General features: G+C 44.9%; 1 non-coding gene across 1 annotated transcript; it reads right to left on the minus strand.

The window, feature by feature from the left end:
* Positions 1 to 384: 384 nt before the first annotated feature.
* LOC126940905 (small nucleolar RNA U13) lies at positions 385 to 489 on the minus strand. Its single transcript, XR_007720976.1, has one exon. It is a non-coding gene; the product is annotated as a small nucleolar RNA U13 (small nucleolar RNA).
* Positions 490 to 5,701: the final 5,212 nt, after the last annotated feature.

The following is a 5,701-nucleotide window of genomic DNA, read 5'->3' on the forward strand; positions in this document are numbered from 1 at the left end:
TGCCAAATGTCATGTTGAATTGTAATCCCCAATGTTGGAGGTGGAGCCTGGACCGAGGTGTTTGGATTATGGGGGCAGATCCTTCATGTCTTGCTGCTGTCCTTGAAATAGTGAGTGGAGCTCCTGGGAGATCTGGTTGCTTAAAAGTATGTGGCACTTGTCTCTCTTGCTCCTGCTCTGGTCATGTGGCATGCCTGCTCCCACTGCACCTTCTGCCATGAGTACAAGCTGAGCCATAATGCAAGCAAGAGCTGGTTCCAAGGTGTGTAGTTAGGCAATTGGAGTGAAAAGAGCAACTAGCCAAGGATTCACGTGGAGTCACTTTCAAGAACCAGAACTCCAGAGGGTCTTAGGTCACACTTGTAACTTTTCTGTTTTTTTTCAGGTCAGGCAGGTAATATGCTGACATTGTAACAAGGTTTGAGGGTGGCACATTTCACACACATGTGTGAAATACCCAATCATCATCCTCATGAACTACAAAAGGATCCTTTTTTTTTTTTTTTTGAGACAGGAGCTCACTCAGTTGCCCAGGCTGGAATGCAGTGGTATGATTGCAGCTCACTGCAGCTTCAACCTCCCCAGGCTCAGGTGATTCTCCCACCTCAACCTTCTGAGTAACTTGGACTACAGGCTTGAGCCACCATGCCTGGCTAATTTTTGTATTTTTTATAGAAACAGGGTTTCACCATGTTGCCCAGGCTGGTCTTGAACTCCTGGGCTCAAGAGATCTGCTTGCCTTAGCTTCCCGAAGTGTTGTGATTACAGACATGAGCCACTGCACCCAGCCCACACTTACATCTTTAAGTAATTTAGCATCTGGACTGGTTGTAACAAAGCCCGGTTAGAGTCACACTCTGGTTTCTGGTTGCTGTGATTTGAACGTCCCCTCCAACACTCATGTTGAAATTTATTTATTTTATTTATTTATTTATTGAGACAGAGCCTTCCTCTGTCACTCAGGTTGGAGTACAGTGTCATGATCTTGGCTCACTACAACCTCCGCCTCCCAGGTTCAAGTGATTATTCTGCCTCAGCCTCCCCAGTAGCCCTGATTATAGGCACATGCCCCCACACCCGGCTAATTTTTCTATTTTTAGTAGAGACGGGGTTTCACCATGTTGGCCAGGCTGGTCTTGAAACTCCTGAACTTGTCATCTGCCTACCTCGGCCTCCCAAAGTTCTGGTATTAGGGCGTGAGCCACCTCGCTGGGCCTTATGTTGAAATTTAATTGCCACTGTGACAGAATTAAGAGGTAGGACTTTTCAAAGGTGATTAGGTCATGGGGGGCTCCACCCTTAGGAACAGATTCATGTTGTTATCATGGGAATGGGTTCCTGGTTAAAGTGAGTTTACTCTCCGCTTGCCCTTTCTTGCTTTCTTGTGCTCTCTTACCCTTCCACCTTCCCCCATGAGATGATACATCAAGACCAGTACGAGATGCCAGGCCCATGCTTTTGGATGTTCCAACCTCCAGAACCATGAGCCAAGTATATTTCTATTGTTTATAAATTATCCAGTCTGTGGTATTTTGTTACGGTAACGCGAAATGGGTAAGATAGAAAATTGTTATGGAGAAATGGGGCTGTTGCTATAACAAACACCTGAAAATGTGGAAGCAGTGTGAACTGGTAATGGGTAGAGGCTGGAAGAATTTAGACGAAAAGCCTAGAAAAAGTCCTTGTCTTGATGGAGCATTAAAAGCAATTCTGGTGAAAGCTCAGAAGAAGACAAGGGATGTAGGAAAAGTCTGGAATTTCTTAGAGATTACCTAAGTTGTCATGATCAGAATGTTGGCACAAATATGGATAGTAAGGGCTGAAACTGAGGAATGAGTACTGGAAACTAGAGTAAAGGCCATCCTTGGTATAAATTGGTAAAGAACCTGGCTGAATTTTATCTATGCCCTAAGCCTCTATGGAAGGTGGAATTTGAGTGATAAACTAAGATACGCGGTGGAAGAAATTTCTAATTAAAACATTAAAGGAGATATGTGGCCACTTTTAACCACATACAGTAAGATATGAGAGGAAAAAAATGATGTGAAGTTGGAATTTATAATTAAAAGAAAAGCATAAGTCACCATAGTGTCTGCAGAAAAGAGAGAGAGAGAGAAACAGAGACAGGAGAGAGACAGAAGCAGAATAAAAAGACTTTGAAGAAATTCAGCCTGGCTACATAAAGAATGAAAAAACATGTTGGGAGAGCAAACCAAGCATGTAGCCAAGTGACTGTTTGCTAAGTAGATTAATACATGGATGGAAGAGATCATCAAGACAATGGGAGAAAGACACTGAAGGCATTTCAGAGATCTTGGAGACAGCCTCTCCCATTACAGCCCCAGAGATCTAGGAGGGCAGAATGGTTTCAGGAGATAGGCCTGGGGTACCTTCCATGGACTTGCTGCTCAGAGCTGCCTCAGATCTCTGCTCCCTGCATTCTGGTGCAGTGCTCCTGGACGGCCCCAACCGTGGCTCAAGCGGGCCCAGATATGTTTTGACCTGCTGCCCTGGAAGGAACAAGCCGGAAACCTTGGCAACGTCCATGTGGTTCTACTTCCGCAGACAAGCAGAATGCTAGAGTTGTGGGGGCGTGGCGTCCTCCACCTTGATTTCAAAGGATGTTGCAGATAGTCTGGGGACCTTGGGAGACACTTGTTGCAGGGGCGGAGTCACCACAGAAAGCTTCCACTAGAGCATCGTGAAACGGAAATGTGGGGTCAGAGCTGCCACAGAGAGTCTCCACTAGGGTAGTGCCTACTAGGGCCATGAAAGCGGGGCCAGTCCTAAAACCCTAGAACTGTAGAGCTACCAGCTTGCAGCACCAGCTTCAGAGAGCTATAGGCACAAGACTCCAACCTATGAGAACTGCTGGGCAGACTGAGTCCAACAAAGCCATAGGAGTTGGACTGCCTGTGGCATTGGGAGGCCCATCCCCCACCCCAGTGTGCCCAGAATTCAGGGCATGGAGTCAAAGGAAATTATGCTGGAGCTTTAAGAAGACTTGATGTTGTTCCCCTTGTTAGCTTTTGGACTTACATGGGACCTGTTGGGTCCATGTAACTTGTTAATTTTACAGGCTCACAGCTAGAGAGTAATTTGTCTCAGGATGAATTGTGCTTTTAGGCTCACCCATATCTAACTTAGATGAGACCCCGGACTTTGGCTTTTTGAGTTAATGCTGGAATGAGTGAAAAATTTGAGGGCTGTTTTGATGGAATTAATGTATTTTGTATGTGAGAAAGGCATAAGTTTTGGGAGACCAACGAAGAATGCTAGTGTTTGAATGTCTCCTCCAAAACTCATGTTGACATTTAATTGCTCTTGTAATGGTATTTTTTTTTTTTTTTTTTTTTTTGAGATGGAATCTCTCTGTGTTGCCCAGGCTGGAGTGCCATGGTGCGATCTCAGCTCACTGCAACCTCCACCTCCCAGGTTCAAGTGATTGTCACACCTCAGCCTCCCGAGTAGCTGGGATTACAGGCGCCCACCACCATGCCTGGCTAATTTTTTTTTGTATTTTTAGCAGAGACAGGGTTTCACAATGTTGGTCAGGCTGGTCTTGAACTTCTGACCTCAAGTAATCCACCCACTTCGCCTCCCAAAGTGCTGGGATTACAAGCATGAGCCACCATGCCCAGCCAGGAGTGGGTTCTTGATAAAAGCATGTTTGGTCCCCTCTTGTCCTCTCTTCTTCTCTTGCCCATCCACCCTCCAGCATGGGATGAGGTAGCACGAAGGCCACTTGACTTCGGACTTTTCATCCTCCAGAAATGTAAGAAATAAATTATTTTTCTTTATCAACTACCCAGAATACTACCCAGTGGTAGTCTGTTATAGCAACACAAAACAGACTGACACTCGCAGAATTTCTACAAGATCTTTTTAATTTTGCTTCCATTGCAATTTCATTTTGGCTTTTGACCCTTGCATCTAGAATAGGCTTGGCCTTGCTCCAGGGAACATGCCATCCTGGCCTGACATACTTCACCTTCCCAACTTCTGTCTTCTTTGTCAACTACCCACTCCGAAGTATCCCTGACTTGCCTCCCTTGTCTTTGTTTCTCCTAGTGTGTTTTGTTTTGCTTTTTGATGCATGGGCCATGACAGAAATCTACTGAGGCGAAGGGGAATTGAGGAGAGACTCATTGCTTTCAGCAAGATGGGTAGTTATTGAGGAGAAATTAGAAAGCATCAACTAACTGAATGTGATAGGATCCACATTCCCACCACACGAAATGAGACAGATTTTTAAATATGGCTAAGCAGTGTAAGTATTCAGGCAAAGTCTGACAACTAAATATGTAGTGGGCTCTAATTAGATGCTTCTTCATTTGTCTCTAGGAAAAGGACTGAAGAAAACAGACAGTGAGACTGATCCAAAAACTCCCATGTATATACAAACACATGAAAAATGTCACCAAAATGTTAATGGCAGTTACGTTACAGTTGCATCAGGGATGGGCTTTCAGGTGAGTTTTTACTTTCTTCTTATAAATTTATGCATTGTTTAAATTTTTAAAATATGAAAATACATATAATTAGGCAAAATAAGCTATTTTCATTGAGAGGGAGGAAAGTTTATTAATATAGAAAGAGGAAAAAAAGAGATCCAAGACTGAGGATAGGCACAATAAGCCCTTCAATCAGGTATTCAAGAAAATGAAAGTAGAGGTAAAAGCAGATTGGATTATTCCACACAGGCAATCAGATATCAGCAATAGAAACTGATGGATTGAAAATTTGGGAATCCCAGTTATGGCAGCCACTAAGTTGTATAACACTTTTTTTTTTTTTTTGAGATGGAGTCCCGCCCGCTCTGTTGCCCAGGCTGGAATGCAGTGGTGCGATCTCGGCTCACTGCAACCTCCACCTCCAAGGTTCAGGCAATTCTCCTGCTTCTGCCTCCTGAGTAGCTGGGACTACAAGCATGCAACACTATGCCTAGCTAATGTTTGTATTTTTAGTAGAGATGGGGTTTCACCATGTTGGCCAGGCTGATCTCGAACTCTTGACTTCAGGTGATCCACCCGCCTAGGCCTCCCAAAGTGCTGGGATTACAGGCTTAAGCCACCGTGCCTGGCCTAACACATTTACGGACTTAAAAAAAGACACCCCTGGCTGGGCGCAGTGGCTCACGCCTGTAATCCAGCACTTTGGGAGGCTGAGGCGGGCGGATGACCTGAGGTCAGGAGTTTGAGACCAGCCTGGCAAACATGGTGAAACCTCATCTCTACTAAAAATACAAAAAAATTAGCTGATCCTGGTGGCACACCTGTAATCTCAACTACACGGGAGGCTGAGGCAGGAGAATCTCTTGAACCTGGGAGGCAGAGGTTGCAGTGAGCCAAGATCACGCCACTGCACTCCAGCCCGGGCGACAGAGTGAGACTCTGTCTCAAAAACAAACAAACAAACAAAAACAAAAAATGACACCCCCATCAGCCACCACTCAACTCACTGGCCTGATACCTTTGTGCAGTGCATGACATCTACAAGTGTACAAGATGGTACTGGATCCAGTGAGGAAGACAAAAAGTCTGGCAGGAATGTGAGAGAGACTGGGAAGAATTGGCTCAATATGATGATGGAGTTCAGAGAGCTAAATGGAGTTCTGAGAAGTCACTGTTTTAAATGGCTTAGCCATGTGGAGGTGAGAAACCCCAAGGATGTTCCAGTTATCTTTTGTTGCATTACAAAC

Source organism: Macaca thibetana, chromosome 17, assembly GCF_024542745.1.
Source record: "Macaca thibetana thibetana isolate TM-01 chromosome 17, ASM2454274v1, whole genome shotgun sequence".
NCBI classification, from domain to species: domain Eukaryota; kingdom Metazoa; phylum Chordata; class Mammalia; order Primates; family Cercopithecidae; genus Macaca; species Macaca thibetana.